We start from the raw sequence: 23,528 nt of genomic DNA, 5'->3' as shown, positions 1-23,528 counted from the left end.
ATGCATTTGTTCTTGCCATTTTTACAAGTCAATGTGGCTTCTTACATGGCAACGAATTTTATCGGGACTTGGTCGCGAATTTCAAGCTTCAAATATAATTTTAAAAATACAAAAAAACCCAACTTACTCCATAACGATTTGCAATCACCCTGCAATCAACCAAAAATGAGGGGGCTAGTGGAATTATAAGTCCTTTAGACTTACAATTCCACTAGCTCCCTCATTTTTTTTTATAAAAAACAAAAACAAACAAAAAACGGTGCTTGTTGAGAGAGAGAGAGAGAGAGAGAGAGAGAGAGAGAGAGAGAGAGAGAGAGAAGCGACAGATAGATGTCTTTAAAAATGTCATTTTACGCAAAAACAATGTCGCTTACTTGTCATGTCGAAAATAGTAATATATGCAAAAATTACGAAAATTCGTCGAGTAGAACAACTGCTAGTGTGTTTTTAGTAAAATAAAAGAAAGGTCTTTCACTATAGGGTATAGTACACGTTAGACGCCATTACGTTATAATCTAAAATATGCGTTCCGAGTTATGTCCCCTATGTATAAAATCTTCACTTTTCTCTGATTTTCCGTAAAAATTACTTTTAACTAGAAATAACTTTCTACTCGATGAATTCTCGTAATTTTTAGATATATTACTATTTTCGACATGACAATTAAGTAATATTGTTTTTGCTTAAAATGACATATTTAAAGAAATCGATTATTCTCCTCTGTTGGTTTTTAAGCACCCAAAAAACATTAGTGTAACCCGGATATAAGAGACCAGATTATAAGAAAACGTATATAAGATTTTCTCTGGTCCCAAATTAGAGCCTGTGTTATAATGTACAGTGTAAACACTGATATAAGAAACCCGGATATAATTGTAACCCGGATATAAGAGAGCTATAGAGTCTGCAGAAGAAGTCTCTTATACTCTGGTTACATTGTACTATTTTTAAAGCCCAAAATTCGCGACCAAATCCCGGAAAAAATTAGTGACCACGTAAAAAAAATAAATAAATAAATAAATTACCGGCACTGTCTTGGCTAAGTAAAAGTTACAATGAAAAATATATAGATAATAAATCTTACAATCAGTAGAAAAATGTGGAAATTATTTAGGTAAGTAGAAAAATTTTCTTGCGTTTGGTAACAGTTATTTGTTGTGTTTTTATTTTATTTTATTTTTTAACCCCTTTTATCGTTGTTAGCTATAAAATTAAATTTTCAAAGTGCGTTTTGTAGCCACTTCTTCACAAAATACATACATACATGATGATTGCAACGTCTTCTCAGACGAGTGCCACTCCCTCAGACACTTAAAGTCCATGAGCCCAAAAATGACTTTTTTTATTTTTTAGTCCTACCGGTGAATTTACACGCTCAAGCAGGCATGACACAAAAGACGGTCATTGAGATCAATTATTACATGCTTCCAGTATTTCAAGCCTCCACACGTCACAACTTTTCCATCGCCATAGGACCATTTTTTATAGACAAATACCTGAAGGAGTATCTATACATAGATGATGTTACAGAGTCTTAGCTTTGTACGACAGCTAAGTCTCTCTCTCTCTCTCTCTCTCTCTCTCTCTCTGTTCAAAATGTTGAAATCCAGACAACAAGCAAGAGTAAGATAGCCAGCAACAAGTTAAACTGCAGACCAGCTTAATGCGGGTACTGATCTCCCGCTTTATGGTTTTTTAAATCAGAGATTTGCTTCTCCTAGAAAGGTTGTCTTCACCACGGCTTACGAGAGCCCTCTCCACCTCAACACACACATACATACACACAAACACGCACGGTGCTAGTTGGTCGTTGACCCCGAAAAAGGGTTCATTCGCCTTTTGGAAGGTCTTGTTTTTAATCCTTCAGGGAGACAAGCCACCCTCCTTACTAAACAAGTCTGGCGGGGGAACCAGTTTAGTCGCCGGTGACACGACCATGAGGCAGGTAGTACCGAGTTACATAGTACCAGTAGCATATGACATGACCTGACACAAACATACATACATACATACATACATACATGATAATGATTGCAACGTCCTGTCAGACGAGTGCCACTCCCTCAGACATTTAAAATCCATGAGCTCAAATGCCTGAGGGAGTATCTATACAAATATGATGTTACAGAGTCTTAGCTTTGTACGACAGCTAAGTCTTTCTCTCGGTTCAAAATGTTGAGATCCAGCAACAAGCAAGAGCAAGATAGCCAGCAACAAATTAAACTGCAGACCCGCTTAATGCGGGTAATGGTCTTCCGCTTTATGGTTTTTTAAATCAGAGATTTGCTTCTCCTAGAAAGGTTGCCTTTACCATGGCTTACGGGAGCCCTCTCCACCCCAATACACATATACACACACACACAAATATACACAGTGCTAGTTGGCCGTTGACCCAGAAAAAGAGTTCATTCGCCCTTTATGTCAGGTCATGTCATATGCTACTGGTACCATGTAACCCAGTACTACCTGCCTCATGGTCGTGTCACCGGCGACTAAACTGGTTCCCCCACCAGACTTGTTTGGTGAGGAGGGCGGCTAGTCTCTCTGAAGGATTAAAAACAAGACCTTCCAAAGGGCGAATAAACATACATACATACATACATACATACATACATACATACATACATAGACATCATTTCTCTAGGGATAAATTGGATGAACTTTGTGCATTTATATCTCCCCTCAATATAAAAAGAATTAAAATCGGAGCATGTTACAATTTAATGCACGTAACTATCTTAATCTTAAAAATAAATAATAGCCAGATGATTGTGCTTAGCTTACATTTGATATTGATTAATTATTGACCGAATCAATTCCGGTCAGGGCAGTGTAACATGTGTTCATAAAATCAAACTGAAAATTCTTTAGCGTAAAAAGAAAAAAGTAAGTTTAATGATTAGCACGTCTCAAATGCCTCCTGACCCCGTGTCTATCACGTCTCAAAATGTTCTCTCCAGGTCCCGCGCGTAGAACGTCTCAAATGCCTCCCGACTCCGCGTTTATCGCGTCTCAAAATACCCCCTTCGGGTCCCGCACCAAGCACGTCTCAAATGCCTACTGACCCCGCGTCTATCACGTCTCAAAATGCCCCCCCCACCTCCAGGTCCGCGTCTATCACGTTTCAAAATGCCTCCTCCAGGTTGCACGTCTATCACGTCTCAAATGCTTCCTGAGCCCGCGTCTATCAAATGCCTCCGGTCCTGCACTTAGCACGTCTTAAATAAACGTTTGAACGTTTTACACATTTCAATTTTGATAAGATACATTTTTGCAAGTCAACAGAAATCATGCTTACTCTTGACGTTTTATTTTTATTGCAGAAATTTAACTTTTATCTTGATGGTATTATTGTTAATGCTATGGATAGCGTCAAAGTGCAAAGTATTGTAAAAACTGATCGTTTACCTCTTGAGATTAATTACAATTTTTGGTGCGCGATTTATTTGGTTCATATTTATTATTAGAGGGATCTGTGGAAATTCCACAGCGGACTTTTTCATATGTAAAATATTGATGTTGGCATTCTGATATTATTGTAGCTTTTTGTTAAAACTACAAAAGTATCTATCTAAGCTAGCAGGGATGCCCGGCGTAGCCCGGTCATAAAATACGCTTAAATATCATTTTAATGTATGCAGATTTCGTATATATTATTATAGAGTCAATTTTTATCGATTCTTTTATATTATAACGTTGTGATTTCTAAATTATATATATATATATATATATATATATATATATATATATATATATATATATATATATATATGACTTTGGTGCATCAGCTTAAATTGAAACCGAAATCAAAACTTATGAAGAATATATATATATATATAACTTGAGTTCCTTCAGCTATAATCGAAATCGAAACTAAAACTTATGAAGAATCTTTGGTAAAATTATCTATTACAAGAAATGGAAGGTCAGCAATTAACCGGCAGTCACTCGGAAGAAAAAAGATGTAAGAGCGACACATAAAATTACACACACACACGCTATCGTATTAATATATAGATGTTCGACTACCACCACATTTGTCGATTTCTGTCCGAGCAAAACAAAACCAGTTGAAATAATGGCGTAAAGCAATCGACTATTTTACATCTAAGCATTTACTTGTTTAGCGACCACGTGTTCAGGACAGTTGTGCCTGATGTTTCTTAACTGCTGCTGCAATATGTGGGCGAATGTGAGAAATGCACTCTCTTAATTTTTCTTCAATATTTTAATGTCTTATATTTTTAACGCCCGAAAGTATACTGTACCTCTATGAGGCCACCATTCGCCCATGTATGGAGTATTGTTGTCATATTTGGGCTGGTGCATCTGCTACTAGCTTCTCACTTCTGGACAAGATTCAAACCTGATAGGTCCTGAACTTTCATTTCTATAAATAATTTTCTAAATATTTAAAATATATAACCATTTATTCATTTTAAGAAACTTTTTTTTTTATACAAATGTTTAAAAGAGTTTTTTTTTTTCCTTTTGATAACACAAGTTTTCCTATTTATAATGCCTCCACACTGGACAGAGTTAGACACCAGGGTCGTTTTTTAACGTGGAGAAAAGGAACAAAAATAAAAATTGTCTCAGTCGTGAAGGATTTCTCCTCCACTGACAGAACAAGAAATTGAAGTGCAGCATCTGAAGAACAGATACTACATTTTGATCTTGTCCCGAAAACTTTCATACATTATTGATGACAAAATTCTGTGATAAAACTTGTGAAAGACATAAATGTTATTTCAAAAGACACCAAATGTAAATAGTAGAAATTCTATTAATTTATTGATTGGTGACTATTATTCTCATCTTTATTAGTTATTGTTTCACAACGTTTCGGCCAACTATTCCTCTGGCCTTCGTTAGGTTGTAACTGTGACGGATAGGAACTTCGAATCTTCTAACTGCATTCTCAGCAATCACTGCCATCCGTAGTTGCTGTCGTCTCACCACGTTTTTGGCCAAGTAAGCCTCTGGCCGGCTTTGGGTAGGATTGAAACCGCTATCTTCAGACAATTCTCATCTGGAACCGTAGCGGTTCAACGTCTCTATCAACTGCGCCACGGGCCCCGAAGGGCGATCAAGGTTGGATTTTTGTTTTATCTTATAAATCCACGTTTATTTATTATCTGATCTTCCATGGTCGGATCCGTACCGAATGGTATATATATTATTTTTTTATTGGAATTCATTATTAAGATGAGTCCGCAATAAATAAAAGAAAATATAAATAATACTTATATCAATAATGAATTCCAATTAAAAAATAATATATAAGTAGAAATTCCCATCAGCCTTTTTTTTTTTCGTGATAACACAAGTGTTAAAAAAAAAAAAAATATATATTCATAGAATGTAAAAAAATGGAAGTTTATTATTTTTTATTGTTTCATGATAGAACAAGTGTTAAAACCAGAATATTTTTTCAAATAAATTATTTCCACATGGTTTCGTATTGCGTTTCATGTTTAGTGACTTCCGCTCCATATTTAGGCAATTTCCTCAATATATTTGTATCAATCCACGTTCCTTATGAATGTTAAGCTGGGAAGTTTGAATGAGATGAGCTCTCCGGTAGGGTGTTATTAGTTATGGCTATTAGTGGTTAAGAAGGTTATTTTGTAAATGTTAAAGGAAAGAAGCTTAGTCTTAATAGTATTAAATGTTACCATCCATTTACAGCCCCATTCCACTACAGATGGAAGGTCGTTTTCTAAGTTTTCTCACATTGTCTTGGATATGTGTACGTTCGTTGTCGCTTATAATAGAGTGGGGTGTCATCAGTAAAATTCTATAGAATGTAATCATTTTTTTCCATTATCTAATTTTAACTGTAAATTTGAAACTAAGGAAAACATTCAATACCACACAATCTCTTTAGATGTCAGCACAACAATGCTATCTATGGGCATAGAATTGCAAGAAAAATTATTCATTTCCACAGGGCCTTCGGGAGTCAATAGAAATCAACCACGTATGCAATACATACAGACTTGAAAGACATATATCAAAACAATTGATAAGGCCATTGAAAAAAAAAAAAAATAGTTGGATTATTCTACCACACCAGAAAGTATCTCACTCCTGAGTAGTAATGGGACGATGCCGATATTTTTCCTAAATGTTGATACAATTCTAGATTCCAATACAATTACCAATGCCGATTCCGATTCTTGTAAACCATATAAATATTTAGCCATAGAATTGTCTTATTTTTTGGTTTATTTACTGATTGCCATAAAAACTATATAATATCTGCATATATTTTCGCAAACGTAAAAAAAACACTTGTGTGTGTGAGGTGGGGAGGGGCACATAGATTTTAGTTTTATTAATATTTTAAAAACATTATCATTTTATCCTTCATATTTGCAATGGAAAATTAAGTTTTAAACAAGTGAAGCATGCATGGTCTCCCGTAAGTGCACAGTGAACGAGGCATAAAAAAATGACTAAGTGCAGCATTCCTCTCCCCACTCCCATTTAGCCCCAAAAGTCCCCAGGGGATGTCAAATCCTGGTGAAAATGAACAAAAGGTACAGTTTTAGGCCTTAACATGTGTAAATTTGAGTTCTGCACTATGCAAAAAAAAAAAAAAAAAAAAAAAAATGACTAAGTCCATCATTTGTCCCCCACCCCGCATTTAGCCCCAAAAGTCCCCAAGGCCTTAACATATTTCAATTTGAGTTCAGCACCATGCAAAACTGCTAAATAGACATACACAGAAAATTTTGGACAAATATGGTAAAATGGTGTTTTCATAAACCCTAAAAGAGTTATCACAAAGTATAGACAAACAAAATTATATAGAAATCAGTTAGTTACAACTTTTTAGAAAGTTTTATAAAAATCCAAGGCATCAATTTTTTTAATAAGCACAAAAGTGACAATTTTAACCATTTTAACCTGAAAGGCACCCCTAGAGGGGCAATCGGAGTTTTCCCGGAATATCAGTTCTGTTACTTTTTTTACTCATATCATGTTTAATGTTTGTGCAAAATTTCAAAAAATTCCAAGGTGTAGTTATTTGAGAAAAGTGCAAACAGATGAACAGACGAACGGACAAGGGTGAATTTACAGGTCCACCCTCCTTTTTTCAGGGGACCAACAAAACAAAGAAAAAAACAAATTAAAAGAATCGTTTTTGGTATTATAAAACAGGCACAATTTTTGTTCGATTCTAATTCCTCAAAGAGTTCTGATTTTTCCGATTCCAATTAATCATCCCAATACTACTCCTTACTCATTCTCTATCTGCATTAGACTTGTCTAGCTGATGCCATTATCGATAATTTCCCCCACTCTTTATCTAAACGTAGATTCCATGAACAAAGCTTCTTTCTTAGAATTGCACGCCTGTGGAAGTCTCTTCCATTTCCCTGCTTTTCAGTTGACTACAATATGGCCGTCTTCAAGTCTTTAAGCAAGTTCTTGATGAGCCGCCCCCTAAAGTAATCCAATTTATCAAATTTCCACTACTAATGATTACTATGATATTGTCCCATTGACTAATGTACACTCATTAATCTTTATGTTTGAGTAGCCTCCAGACCTTGATAAGTGGTGACTCCTTTGTAAAACAAAAAAAAAAAGAAATTGAAAGAGGTCGGAAGTGATTGAAACGTTGTGAAAATGATACTCAAGATGAGAGCAGTAATTTGAATAATTCAAATAATACAAAGTAGGATCAATAAAAAATTTTTTTAAATATGCAGTATATCATTCTTCATCTTATTCTGGTTATGAACGCAAACTTTCAGCTGTAAATCAAAGAACATTATTTGAATCATCATCATTACAATCATCACCATCAGTTTAACATCCGTTTTGCACGTTGGCATATGTTGGGCGGCTTTTAGAAACCGACTTCCAAACTAACCATCTCTGGCCAAGTCTCTATTTATCACCCTTTCTTTTAAATCCATCCTCATCAATTCTTCCCTTGTTTTCTTTGGCTGTGAACATCTGTTATACATGATGGCATGTGTTGGACGGCTTTTAGAAATTAACTTCCAAACTAACCTATTTCTGACCATGTTTTTATTCATTTTTTTTTTTTTTTTTACATGGAGGTCACCACTTATCAAGGCCCGGAAGCCACTCGGGGATAAGGGTTATTGCGTGTACAGTAATCAATAGGATAGTATCATAGTAATCGTTAGTATTGGAGATTTGATAAAGTGTCTTACTTAAGGGGGCGGTTCATCAGGAATTTGTTTATGCTGGACTTGAAGACATCCAAGTTGTAGTCAGGTGGGAAACAGGCAAACAGAAGAGAGTTCCACAGACGTGCACTTCTAAGAAAGAAGCTTTGTTCATGGAGTCTACATTTTGATATAGGCACAGATAAAGAGTGGGGAAATTAATGACAGTAGTTTCAGCTAGACGGGTGTTTATCGTGACAGATTGGTGAGGGGGACCAGAGATTGGAGCTCAGACGAGCATCTGCCATGGAAATAATGATAAAACAAAGACAGGCTCGCAACATGTCTTGTGTGGGAGAGAGGTTGCAGGGAAGTGAAAAGGGCATCCCCCACTAAACCACAAAGTCTATTTTGTACTCTGTCAAGACAGGATAGGCTGTTTTTAGCAGCTCCTGCCCAGATGTGGCAGCAGTACTCCATCCTTGGACGTACTTGGCTTTTATATAGATAGAGAATTGCATCAGTAATGAGATATCTTCTGGAGCAGTAGAAGGATCCCACCATCTTTCCCAGCGACCTTGGCAACAGACTTGATGTACGTGTTCCATTTCAGATCAGGAGTAAAGGTCAAATCCAGAAGCTTGTTAAAACAGAACCTCTCCTAGACAAGAGCCATCCATTTCAATTGATGCCAGATGAGGATCAGAGCGTTGATGATGTAAAGATAGGAGCTTGGTTTTAGATGCATTAAAAGTAACCAGCCACCTCTTACCCCACTGTACCACGCACTCACCATGCTTTTTTCTCTGAAGTCCATCCTTATCACTTGCTTCCATGTTTTTGTTGGCTTTTCCCTGACAACTGACGCTGCTGCCTCAACTGTCCTACATCTACTAACTGAAGAACTCCCTTCCATGCTTTTAACATGGCAATATCACTCAAGCCTCTTAGTTTGCACACATCTGTCCAGATTTCATCTTGTCTTTAAGACTCCCATTACACATACATCGTATAGTTCTCATATCATTTTTATCCATGCAACGCATGTCCTCAACTCTCACTTATCAGGTTTCACTTCCATACTTTATCACTGCATACATACGCTTGCTAGATTCTTCCCTTGGTCGACTGTGGTAACGCTCTGCTAGTTAGTAATGACAGAAGTTCCCTGAATCTATTCCATCCACTCCTAACTAATTCCATTAGTGTTACGAAATTAGGTTGTCCGAAGATACTGGCTTCTGACCTAAAATGCATCAGACACTGATATTATTGTTTCTTTCCTCTTTCCCTTTGCAAAACTCAATTATATTCTGCAAAGCAAAAACAACAATTTTCCTCAACAAAACAACGAAACCAAACTCCATGAATAAATATTTGAAAATATAAAGAACTTGAAGCATAAAAGCTTTTATCAAAATGACTGGACCCGAAAAGGGTTGATGTGCCGTAAAGCAGAACCAAAGCAAACACTATGAATAAATAAATATAAAGGCATAATGAACTTGCATAACAGCATAACCCCCCCTTTTTTTTCCAAAATTATTGGATTCCACATTAAATAACTCGAAAAGGGTTGACATGCCGTAAAACAAAACAACCAAACTCCTACAAAGTCCAACATTAAAAAATCGGGCAACTCAGAAGTATAGGCGACCCAAAGTGCGATCGCATGTACCAGTGTCAGATGAAAACCTAGCCTTGATGTAAAAATTACAAAACCTAGCTTTGATGTTCCGATTACCAAACCGGACTTCCTGTTTTCAGCATCATATCAGGTGGGTTGCCCGGACCAAACTGACTCTTTCCCACCACAGGTCTCTATCTTTCATGGCCTTAGGAAGATCTTAAAGTTGCAAGCTAGTGTCTTCTGTCAATAATTTTGTGTACGTCTTGACAATTCTTCCTACTTTAACGGTTCCACATTTAGAATCCTCGTTTCACCTCACTGACGACCTCATTTTTTTCTTCTGTAGCAATGTCCGGCACACTGTGTTCTTCTTTCTCTTATTACAGAGGCTAATGGTTGCATGTGTTTTCCAGTATTTTTTTTTTATTACATTTTTTTTTAAATTACATTTTCACCCCCAAACAAGGCATGTTGCTACTTTGATGTAGGGGGCTACTATCAGAGACATAAGCTACAGGGGTACTACGTAGGGAGCTGGGCAGCAAGATGAACTTCTGCATGTCAGTACAGTTGGGGATGCAGGAACCCAGAAGGGAATTCCAAAGTCTAGCAGTTCTGGGGAAGAAACTACTGGAGTAGAAGGCTCTCTTACATCTAGGGATCTCAACTGTGAAGGGGTGGGATTTTGCTGCTTGTTGGGCTTGTCGGGAGTATTTACGTCGAGGGGGTACAAGTGTTTGCAGTTCGTCGGAGCATTCACCGTTAAAGTACTTGTAGAACAGGCAGAGGGATGCTACATTTCATCGATAGAACAGAGGCTGAAGCTTAGATGACAGTTCAGGACCTATCAGGTTGGTGACTCTCTTTTGGACCTTGTCTAGGAGTGAGTGACTAGTAGCAGATGCACCAGCCCAAATATGACAACAATACTCCATACATGGGTGAATGGTGGCCTTATAGAGGTACAGGATACTTTCGGGCGTTAGTAGCTTTCTAGCACGGTAGAGAGAACCTACCTTTTTCGCAGCAGTCCTGGCAATGCTAGCAATGTAATTGTTCCAACTCATGTTTCCTGTGAACTTTAGGTTGAGGAGTTTAAAAGATTTACTTTCAGATAAAGAATCATTGGCCATTGCTATTGGTGGTAGAGAAGGTTTCTTGTAGTTATTGAAGGAAACAAGTTTAGTCTTGGCAGCATTGAATGTGACCATCCATTTTTATCCCCATTCCACTACAGATTAGAGTGCTTCTGCCATTTCTTTAGATATGTGTTTATTTATTTTCCTGTCGTGTCTGTTATAGAGCGTGATGTCATCAGCATATATACCCATATGACAATTTTGTCAGGGAGGTCATTTATGAATATTAGGAATAATAGAGGTCGAAGGATAGACCCCTGAGGCACTCCTGCATTTATACCATATTGTTTAGATGTACAACCATCGAGGACAACCTGGTTTTTTCTCTTATCTAAGAAGGATTTAATTATGTTAAGTATTTTTCCAGTGATACGGTATGATCTGATTTTCCTGAGAAGACCTTCATGCCATACCCTGTCAAAAACCTTAGATATATCTAGAACTATCGCTCTATTGCTTTGTCAAGAGAATAGTATATACGCTCAGAGATTACAGTTAGGATGTCTGCTGTGGAACGGGTTTAAGTTTAACACTGCCCAGAGCATTTTAGTATAATTTCCGTCTTCCTTACAAGTTTATTTTACTGAGAGTCCATGCTGGTGAACCTTAAAGCAGCATGGTCTCCACTATGGCTCTAAAAAAAGTTTTTCTTGATCTGTTCCAAGCGGGCAGATTTCCATATACCTTTCAGTCGACTAAGTGCACCTCAAACTTTGGCTATTCTGACGTGGATGTCTTTTTTCGGTGGATGCGATGTGGCTGCTGAGATATTGTTGGAGTGGTGTTCTATCAAGTGTTTCAATTACTGGAAGGACGTGTATTCTTGCTTAGTTGTGTTTGTATGCAGTCCAATCATGACAGCTGACTTCTTCTAGGATATGTAGCAACTTTTGTGCATTAGCATTGTCATCAGCTAACAAAATCATCAGCGTAATCGACATTGGTAATCTTTCCTGCTTCTTGTTGGAAACAATGTTAGGTCATCTTACCCCTATCGAGCCAGATCACAAATAAGGAAGACGCAAGAGTGTCACCCTTTCGGATACTAGTGCACTGCACTGCACTGCACTTATTGATCCGTGCTGAAATAATAACGTTATCATTTAGAAAGCCGTTCTTAACATGAGTAGGGGAGGTGTTTTGTATCTAATCTGTAAGTTAACCTTACAATTTAATAAAAGCAGACACCATAAAATTTTAATTAAACTTGAAAATACTATTTTTAAAAAATAGCGCGGATCAATAAGTGCACTTGCACTAGCACCCAAACTTCCTGTTTTAATTTAAAATAAATCTGTAAAATATATTAAAATAATATTTAAAAAAAAAAAAAAAAGTGTTCAAAAGTTTCACATATTTTCTTTCATGTCAATTTGCTTACTTATTTTAAACTCAAACAGGAAGTCCGGTTTGTTAACCGAAACATTTTCACATTGAGGCTTGGTTTTCACTCGACACCGGTGCGGTCGCACTTAGGGTCGCCTATACTTCTGAATCGCCCAAAACCGACTAATTTGTGTTTAGGCTATGAAAGCGCTTTTTTTTTTTTTCTTTTTTTTCTGTTATTTATTTATTAATCTCGGTTTTATTTGGTAAATTTAGAAATATGGACACATTAATTTAACATTGAACATGCTCTGTCTCCCCACCCCTGAAAAAAAAAAGTACATTTATTTTAAGTATTCAGTTCCGCATTGTTTGAAAACAAAAGAATAATCTCAAGAGATATCAATGTTTCTGTCGTTTCTTTCTTTTACGCCGCGCTTTGTGTGTTTCCACGTCTTCCGGCATAGCGGGCGCATGTTGTACAATTTTAATAACAATGGAAATAAAAGGGAAATAGAAATAAAAGAGAAATGCTAAGGTTCATGCCTCCTCTCCTAAGAAAAGAGGAGGGAGTTAGTAACTAGCACTGTTAACAATCTAATTCTGGCGATGGGACCCGTCCAGTCGCAACGTCTTACAATGTGAATTCATCCCGCCCACCCACCATTAACGAGTCGTTTTATTGTTCTTTGTAGCTAAAAAAGATAAAATATGCGATATTTGTGAGAAAAAAGGAATGGGCACTCAGAAGATGTCAGTTCCGACTACTGACGGAGAATCTAGTGTTAGTCCCGGAAATGGCCGTAGGAGTTTACGATTTAGAAACTAGCGTTTCTTTTAGTTAGGGTTGTTTTTTGTTTTTGTAAATAAAGATACTTATGTGGTATACGAACCATGTTATTTTTTCATAAGATTTTCAAGTTTTACGATATTTTTAATTATTAAATTGTTAGGTGAAAGTACAGAATAGTTACAAAATATCGCCCCTCCCTTCCCCATGTTAAGAATGGGTTTCTGAATAATAACGTTATTACTTCGGCACGTTAATATAAGTGCATACTGCATAAGTACCATAAAATAAAATAAATAACCCTTAACCTAATTATTCATGCATGCTTAGTATCGCCTTCTTTTCACTTTTTTTTCTTCTCCTTCTTCTTCTTCTTTCAAATCGTAAACTGCTCCAGCCATTTCTGGAACTCGCGATTCTCCGTGAATACCCGAAACTGACTCCATAAGAACTGACATTCTTTGAGTGCTTTATCCCTTAAGTATCCTTCCCTCCACCCCAACACAATCTACAAAACTCACAATTCTACAGAACAAAGGTTTTAGCGTTTTTCGACTTGAAATCACGCTCTGTCGCTCTACTACTGCAACTACTATTCACGAAACAGACAAAAAAGAAGAAAAAAATCAAACAAGTAAATTTTTAACCTTTGCCTCCACGCTATTAATAGAAAAATAAAAATGGGATTTTTTTTTTTAATGTGACTTCAAGAGCTCCGTCTGTCTTTGTTTAACTTTTTCGTCAGTTCTATGTTTCACGATGGATTCCCTGGAAAAGTCACTTCTGATTAATGTGTTTACCAGTTTCCAAATATGCAGACGAACTTGACCGTTCTTTTTGTTTGTTTATTATTTATTTATTTTTATCAGAATAACAGAATTTGTTTAAAACTGGTAAACACTAAGCAGAAGTAACTTTCCTATGGCATTTGTGAAGCACAAATATCGGTGCTAATGCACTTACTGATCCGATCCGCGCTATTTTTTAAATCGTATTTCCACGTTTAATTAAAGTTTTATGATGTTTCTTTTTTATTATTCAATTGTAAGGTTAAAGTACAGAATAGGTACAAAACACCCTCCCCTCCCCATGTTAAGAATGGCCTTTTAAATAATAATGTTATTATTTTAGCACGGATCACTCTCTGCATGAGTACCCAAATATCAGCTGACAGAAAAAATAAACAAAGATGGGCGAACCTTTTTTACCCAAATGGACATTAGAAATAGCAGATTTATTTTTAAAAAATATATATATATTAGACTTTTAGAAAGACGTTAATTTTACGATATCCCGTAAAATGATAACCCAATTCTTTAACTAGAAAGCGTTATTGATCACAAAACGTAAGCCAGAACGAGTAACCATTTTTTAAAACTTTTTTCTAGTTTCTAAATACTCTTTCTGCTTTACGTTATATGATCACTAATGCTTTTTTTCCGGCCAAGAAGTGGGTGATTTGATTTTCCTTACAAAAAAAAAAATCCAAGTTGCGCTGGTTTTAGAGTCCCAAATTCTCGTAAAAAATATGGACAAATATCTTAGTAAAATAGAGTTATCTCCCTCGGAACAATGACGGATTGTGCAAAATGGTAAATAATTATGTTGCTATAGTGAAACGAAACGCACGCAGCTCTAAAATGTAAAATAATTTGTTCCACTTTTTGCCATCTATCTCCAAGATGTTGACGTGTAAATTACTCGAAAACATAGAATCTCATTTTTTTTCTTCCTTTTTCTGTCGATAACGTTGAAACAAAATGTAAAAATGGTCAATGTGCATTATTTGTCCAAACTCCAAATGGCTTTTATTCTGAAAGCCGTTCTTAACATCGTGTTTATTTCGAAAGGCATTTTCGTATTTTCAACCTTCCCGTAATCAACTTTTTAAAGTTAAGTCTCCCCCACCCCCTTTCACCGTAAAATTTAATCAGAAAACTTTTTCTCAATTATTGTCACACATTGAGGGTACACTGCAGAGAGTGATCCGTGCTGAAATAATAACGTTATTATTTAAAAAGCCATTCTTAACATGGGGAGGGTGTTTTGTACCTATTCTGTACTTTAACCTTACAATTGAATAAAAAAAACATACAACTTTAATTAAACGTGGAAATACGATTTAAAAAACAGCGCGGACGCGGATCACTCTCTGCATTATCACCATTAATTGTTTTCATTTTAGGAGAGTTCTGGCCGCGCAACGTAAGAGTTAACCCCCCCCCCCCCTGTTAAGAATTAATTTCTATTTTTTTTTTCTTTTTACAATGGAGTCACCACAGATCAAGGCCCGGAGGCCACTCGAGGATAAGGGTTAATGGGTATACATTAGTTAATGGGATTTGCTTCTGCTAAACTGCAGAAGTCCATCCCCCCCCCCAGACACACACACACAAAAAAAGATTCATTTATTATTTTCACAGAATTTGTAAAAATCTATATTGTGTAGCCGGCGGATTGGAATCTAATTTCTACGTAAATGTCATTAGAACAAAAATGCTGTTGTTAAAAGGTCGGACATCGATTACAAAGTGTCCATTTTGCGATGAAACGATAAATAATGATATTAATAATAAATAAATAAATAATGAAATTACCCCCCCCCCAAACAAAAAAAAATTCTCGATACTAATTTGGGTTCTTATTTAGAATTCAACCAAATTAAATATATGTATATAATCTTTATGATGTATGTACCCGTCATGGAAAGAACACGTCACATTCCGAAAATCATATAAATTCAATTAGGAAGTTTTATTTTTAACTAAGAAAATCGAATGTTATAATATAAATAAGCAAAAAGGATTATCTCGTGTTATGATTTTGAAAAAATAAATAAATAAATAAACAGGGGGTATTAAGGCCACAATAATTCCAACTTGCGAGATCAGCTTTTTAATGCTACCGATTTCATATTAATCGCTAAAAATCGTAAATTTAATTTTGATTTCCTTTGTAAAAAAAAAAAAAAAAAAAAAAAAAAAAAAAACTACTTGATCAATTTTCGTCATTTTTGGAATATGATATCTTCGTTCGATGACGGGTACGTACACTTCATACAGAATTTTCCGCAAGTTAGTTTTGTTTAAATAGATTTAATCATAAATAAACACATAATAATAATAACAACAACGAAGCTACTCCCACCCTCTTAGTAATTGATACTAATTTGTAGTCTTTTTTGTTGTCTTTTATTATTGTTGATTTTTTTTTTTTAATTATGGGATGCGGCTTTTATTCCGAAGCTCCACGGTAGACAATTTTTCAAGTTTAGTTTAATGACATTTAAGAAAAATACTCATAGATTATTCCGAATCACTATTGTTAATCTATTTAACATTTCGACCAATGTAAACTCCGACATTCTTCAGGCGCATCTTAGACGCTTCTCATCAAACTTTGAAATCTTTATTTCGGAGTCGATTGTCTGCTCGGAATTCCGTATAGGTCCCCGAATTCGTTAAGATGTAACTGAAAAAGGCCGGGGGTTGAAATGTGAATCTGTGTAAATATAACAAAACAACAAAGACGGAAACAGCAGTTCAAAAGTTCTGGAACCTAAAAATGCACGAACGTTTTGGTTTGTTTTTTCTTTCCTTCCTTCTTTTATATATATATATATATATATATATATATATATATATATATATATATATATAACCGGCACAAACTTTTTTTAACGATAAAAGATTTTTATTTGCAAGAGTTCCAAAATTTACTACTAAATTTATTGCTTATCAGATGCGCGCGTTTTGCCTGTGTATAATTTGAAGTTACTAACTTTGATAAATACACTAATTATGAATAATTACTTATGGCACTTCTGCAGTTTATGCACTGTACTTATTTATTTATTTGTTTTTAAATGTTAATTTTTAATATGATTTTCAAGTTGAATTAAAGTTTTACGATATCTTTTGTTTATTTAATTGTTAAGTGAAAGTACAGAATAGTTAACAAAGCCCAGACTACCCATGTTAAGAATAGATTTCTAAATAATAGCGTTATTATTTCAGTACCGTCCGCAAACCGCGGAAGTACCAAATCGAGCTAGTAAGTTACAAATAACAGGTGTACTTACCCGACTAACGAAAAAAAAAAAACGGGGCAGGGTTACCCCACGGACCGCGGTTGTTAGCAGTGTCAGTTTTGTTGGCGGCGATATGTTAATTTCCACACTAACAATACATTTATGGTTTGTTGGTTTGTTTTGTTTGTTTTGTATGTTATTTTTATTTATTTTTATTTTTTTTCCGAATTGAAGTTTTTTTTTTTTTGTTTTTTTTTAAGAAAGAAAGAAAGAAGAAATACTGCGCTTGACGTTCTCAAATATATTTTTGGTATATTCTTTTCTTTCAAAGATCAAAATAATAATAAAAAAAAAAAAAAAAAAAAAAAAAACTTGTCTCCAGAATGCCTGATGATGGACGAGTTTCCCCTACTTGGATCTATTTTTATTTCCGCGTCACTTTTTTCTTTCTTTTTCTTTAAAAACAAAACCAAACAAAAACGAAGTAAGTAATAAAAATAAATCCAACGTTTAAAACAGGCCGGTAGAGACGGTCAGTCAGCCGGCTCCACGGTAGTAGTCGTAGTACATGATACAGAAAGAGAGAGAGAGAGAGTGAGTGACGATTAACCTTAATGGCAGAGGGAAGGGGGAGGTAAAAGGAACACCGTTTTCTCCTTCTTCTTCTCCCCCCCCCCTCCCCGGTCTTCAAACGTGGTTAGAAAGAGAAAGACATCGAGCGAAAGGAGGAAAGAGTATAAGCAAATAGACGACAGAAGAAAGCGATAAAGTAACAGAAAAAAGGGGTGGAGAAATAAAGCGATAGAGTAAAAGAAAGGTGGAGAATGAAAGATAAGGAAAATGAGGATGACGCTAGCCTTCGAAATTCAAAAACTCCATCTCTGAGACAAGGAGGGAGTGGGAGTAGACTTTAGAGAGAAGGTGGGAGACGAGTCTTTGCGTATTATTTGAAAAAAAAAAAGAAGAAAAAAAAAGGGACCGTGAGAAAGTACCTTGTTAGACTGTTTAAAGTGTTCAAACCTCATCGAGGACTAATTACAATAACTCTTAATGCTGGAAGGAAGATTTTAAAGATATAACAATAAATAAATAAATAAAATAATAGGATAAGATGTAATAATCGTTATACTAAAAAAGGATTTTTTTAACAACTTCCACACAAATTTCGCACGCTCGTGCATGTGTGTGTGTGTGGGGGGGGGTAGCCTATACGCAACTTCCATAGAATACACATTAAATTATTTTTGTACTTCTAAGATGGGATAGAATGTTCCTCGATTACAATTTGCAGAACAGGCCGGAAATGGCCGAAACCGCTGCCGAACAGTCAATTAGTACAGATATTAAATAAGACCTAAGGTTAGGGTAAATTAACCCTTCCCCTCGCCTTCGTGCCAAAAATGGGTTAAATAATTTTCTTCAATTTTCTTTAATCAACTTTATATTTATTTATTTATATTTTTTTAAGGAAGTTTTTCATCTTTATTATTTTTATAATAAGCTAAAACGACTAATCCTAACCTAACTCTAACCTATATTCGTCTGCTTTTTACATTTTTTTTTTTTTTTTTTTTTTCAAATCGTAAATTGCTACCGTCATTTCCAGTTTGTTCCGTAAATTTAAATCAGAAACATTCGGACCGATATGGGTTACATTTTATAGATTTTTAGTGCTTGCGCATGTAGACATGATAGTAAAATATGGCAGTTAAAAATAAAATAACAGGAACAATTTAGAAAATACTTACTCGTTATGGAAAAATAATTTATTATTTTCCGTAATCTTTGGCGTACTCTATTTCGGTGTAGTAGCGTGCAACGAAAATTATGGAAAATTACCAATTATTTTTATTTAAGACATTCAACTTATATTCGTTGTCTTCAACCGCCGCCATTGGTAGCTATTCAAGGGAAATGGACCAAACTTTTCTTCTAAAATAAAGACGACAACAGGTGTCACTCCATCGTGAAATCGTTAATATTATTCAGTAATCCATTTGATTTTTTAAAATTATATTCTACTGGACATTTTCCGTAATTTTCAGTGTACGTCAATATTTTTCAATAACAAGTAAGTATTTCCTTAAGTTTTCCTATTATTTTATTTTTAACGTGTCTACATGCACAGACACCGATTTTTTAAAACTAATAATCAAATATATAATACAATAAAATGATAAAAATTTTATAAAATCCTATTTTGGGAGAAAATTCCCCCTTCCAGACAAGCCATGGAGCCACTTGATGTAAGAAACTAAAAAGAAATCTACTACTTCAAGAAAAAAAACCACAACCAAAAATCTAGCCAACAATAAGCGTTAGTTGAATAAATTCCAACTCAGAAAATAGCAGTTCTTCCCCCTTTGTCAGAAACATAACTCACGGAATATGAGGACTAAAGGACAAAATAAGAGAAATGAGAATTACAAGGCTACCGAAGGTTCACATTCTACTCTTCGAAACAAATGGAAACACGGTTATATTTGGAATTATTATTCTTTAAGTATTTCACCCGGGTAACGCTGGATAAACACAGTTAGTAAACAATAAAAGAAAAAAAAAAATAGTTCTTCGATACAACAGAGGCGCGTTCGAAAATCCATGGTTTCCTTTTTTAGGGAACACAATGACCATTAAAATTCAATCCAAGCCAGAAATTACTTACAAATTAACAGTTTAAAGCAAAAGTTGTGGGTGTGGGAGAATTAGGGAAACAATACCGGTTGTAAATAAACCGGTGAGTTGTTCCCTTGGCTTGGTAAGCAGATAGCTGACGAGGGTTTTGAGAAAGCACCTTCTCCTGTACAGTGGGTCAAAACCCATGTGAGAGAAAGCATGCAACCTCACGGGGTAGAACACATTTACCTTCCATGTTAAATACAAGCCTTACATTGGTGGAACAAATCCATCTTATCAATGATAGAGGTCTCCACCCATTGGGTTAGTTATGAACATTTGTATTGTTCTGTTGTGTTACTTTTTTTTTTTTTTTTTTCTTCCTTTGAAGATTGTAACGCTGGGTATGGGACAGCCAAACCAGCTGCCAACATTGTCCCGCTTTTTATTGAAACCAACTGAGAGCTCTTTTTTAGTATCCTCGCTGTTCCCTTAAGTGCAATTGTCTGGATTTCTTTTGCACTTGGTTCACCAGTAATATTAGTTAGGTAGGACTTCAGGTTCTTCTTCATAAACCCTGTAGCACCTGTAATAACTGGTATGATTGATATCTCCCTAAGATCCCAGTTTCTTTTCACATCATACATAAGACCTTGATATTTGGTCTATTTCTCTCTTTCAGCTCTGTTCAGACCTCCATCATTAGAGACACTCACTTCAACCAAGGTTGCAACACTCTCTGACTTATTCCATATAACTGTCAGGTTACATAGCAGCATTTTCAAGGTAGGTGGCTGTAGAGATCACATGGTCGTAATGTATGGTATATAAGTCATTGCCAACTCTTCTTTCGGGTTGATGTTCCCAGGATTTGTTACTACATTGGATGTCTAATTTTTTACAGATGGTCCAGTGGATGCACTTAGATACTTCATCATAGCTCGCTGTGTAGTAGCCATCCCCCAAAAGAACCTTGCAGCTTGATACTAGATGACTCACATTTTCCAATTCCGTGTGGTAGAATCTGCATTTGTTATCATTAGTGAGACCTGCCATCTTCTTGAATGTATTGGTCATCAATTCCTACTTGTCTGTATTGCATTTGTCAATGTGTCTATATTTGTACTTGGGTTCCGTCTTGTTAGTCATTATACATAATTTATGCTTTTTAAGTATTTTCAGTTTCAGGTTAATTGATCTAACTATACGACAGCAATACGTCCAATACAGGGTTAGAACGGAGAGTGTAATGTTTGACTCCGACTCCTAGAAAATTCCAAATATTCCAACTCCGACTTCTTATTTTAAAGTCTTCCAATACTCAGACGACCTGTTGATTCTTCAGAGGTCTAATATACTTGATGATCTGCCCTCTTGGATTATTGACCCCCCCCCCCCCGTTAAATAATTTTCTGCCCATTTCATCAACTGTTACTGATTCTCTCAAGGTAGCGACTATCATCCAACCGACGATTTCTTTAACACTTGATAAACGATGACTCATTAGTGAAATAAATAAATAAATAAAAAGTCGAAAAAATCCGACTTCGACTCCTGGAATTCTTCTTTTTTTTTTTTTTTTTTTTTTTTTCTTTACTCACGTTTACCCCAAACAAGGCATATCACCACTTGGACGTAAAGGGTTACTAATTGGGACCATGCCTAAGAAAGATTAACAAGATATTATTTTATGTTACATTTGAACTTCTGCATATCAGTAAGTCAGGGAAGCAGCTAGCAGGAAGGGAATTCCAAAGTCTAGCTGTTCGAGAAAAGAAGCTATTAGAGTCGAAACCTTCTGGCATTTAGGAACCTCAATAGTGAACGGGTGTGATTTTGTTGCCAAGCGGGTTTGTCGGGGATATGTATGTGTAATGAATTCATCAGAGCACATTTCATTAAAATATTTGTAAAACAAACACACAGATGCAACATTGCGGAGATGGGACAGGGGTTGGAGCCTAGTTGACAAATTGGGAGACCCTTTTTGGGATCCTATCCAAGAGGTAGAGACTAGTAGTATATGCACCCGCCCAGATATGGCGACAATACTCCATGCATAGACGAATGGTGACCCTGTAGAGGTTCAGGATACTCTCAGCACGATAGAAGGAGCCCACCTTCCTTGCGGTAACCGTCGCAATATCCGCCATGTATTTTTTCTAGTTCATATTTTCTGTGAATGTTAAGCCGAGGAGTTTGAAGGAAGGATTCTCGGGTGGGGAGTTATTTGTCATGGGTAACTTATGAGTTCAACCGTGGTAAATCTGTTGCCAAGATCACTGGAAAAATGGTTGGATCACTCTAGCACTCCAGTAGCTGTCCTGCAATTCCTGGCAAAAGTGCATTTAGAAGGGAGGTAACTATGTAAAAAATAAATTCTGACACAGAAAAAGTCGCTCGTTTGAATGATTCCACTTCCGTCTTCGTAGATCTTCAATTTTTTTAGTTAAAAAATAGGAGGTTTTATTTTTGGAACGACTCTCATATAACAAAGCGTGCTTTGGACGCCCATTTACAGCCATCGCTCATCACTGGCAAAAATGCATTGAGAATGGTGGTGACTATGTAGAAAAATAAATTCTAGAGCACAAAAAGTCGCTCATTTTAATGGTACCACTTCCGTTTTCGTAGCTCTTAAACTTTTGAAGTTAAAAAAAACAAAACAGGAGGTTTTACTTTTGGAACGACACTGTTATATTTGAGGTATTTAGTTTTCTTCCACGACAAGACCTTAGACAACAGGGTCGGAAAGTAAGATTGAGAAATCAACGCCCCCGGGGAGGAAACACTCTTACCCACAAAAAGTGCCTGGAAAGCCCCGTCGGCATTCCTTAATAAGAGCGCCTCAGGGGATTAGCAATAAATTAACTCCCTCTGCAAAGCCTGGAAAGGTGATCCTCCTAGAACTGCACAGAAGTAGCATTACACAGCAATCAACAGTGGCCAGATCATTATAGGCAATGCTCTAATTTCTATTGATTTTTTTTGCGGAGGATCGTATATTTAATTTCTATATTTTCTTTTAACCTCAAAAAATAAAATAAAAACAAACGTAACTCTATTTTTTTGTATTTATGTAAAAGTCTATGAAATATAATGTCCATTATACTAAGTTTTATTTCTCCGTTTAAAATGATACTCGACCGATAAAACCACATGTCAAAGTTCACAGATAAACGAATCATTATTTAGCACTAACTGCGGCCGGGGTGGTGGGGTGGACGCCCGACTTTGTCCGGTCGTAAAATATGCTTAAATATGATATTTTAATTTGTCCAGGTTTCGTATATATTATTATTAGGGCTATGACAACAGAATATTCTTATTGTTTTAACTCTCTGGTATATATCCGACACAGTTAGACACAGTTTATCAACCGAGAACCACATCACTCTATATAAAAGCATGTAGTTCTAGTCCTAATTATTATAGAGTCGTGGTTTCAAAAGTTAAAAAAAAGAAAAAGTATTTGGGTGACATTAGCTAGAATAGAAACCGAAAGTAAAACTGTAGCATTCAAAGCTGGTGACGTTACCACTGTACACATTGGGACACGCATATGAAATGATTAAAAATTCTCTGTGGGGATGTTATTTGTCATGGATATTGGTGGTTGGAGAGGCGTCTTGTACTTGTTAAAGGAGAGCAACTTAGTCTTACTAGCATTAAATGTTACCATTCATTTGCGGTCCCATTCCACTACGGGCTGGAGTTCATTTTCTAAGGACTTCGATTTGTGTACATCTGTTCTTCTCTCATACATGTTATAGAGTGTCGTACCATCAGCAAATATATCCATCTTGGACACAACATTGTCAGGCAGGTCGTTAATGAATATCAC

At 35.9% G+C, this 23,528-nt stretch overlaps 1 protein-coding gene across 1 annotated transcript in view; it reads right to left on the bottom strand.

Annotated features, from left to right (window-relative positions):
- Positions 1-17,641, bottom strand: part of LOC145245875 (actin maturation protease-like) — a 94,115-nt gene extending 76,474 nt beyond the window's left edge. The window contains exon 1 of the mRNA XM_080107590.1: positions 17,120-17,641. The gene's annotated coding sequence lies outside the window, so the exon portion shown is untranslated. The remainder of the gene's footprint in view (positions 1-17,119) is intronic.
- Between the last annotated feature and the right edge of the window lie 5,887 nt (positions 17,642-23,528).

This window comes from Euprymna scolopes, chromosome 23, assembly GCF_053919585.1.
Source record: "Euprymna scolopes isolate OS-2025 chromosome 23, ASM5391958v1, whole genome shotgun sequence".
Classification (NCBI taxonomy): domain Eukaryota; kingdom Metazoa; phylum Mollusca; class Cephalopoda; order Sepiida; family Sepiolidae; genus Euprymna; species Euprymna scolopes.
This window is presented reverse-complemented; position numbering and strand designations above follow the sequence as displayed.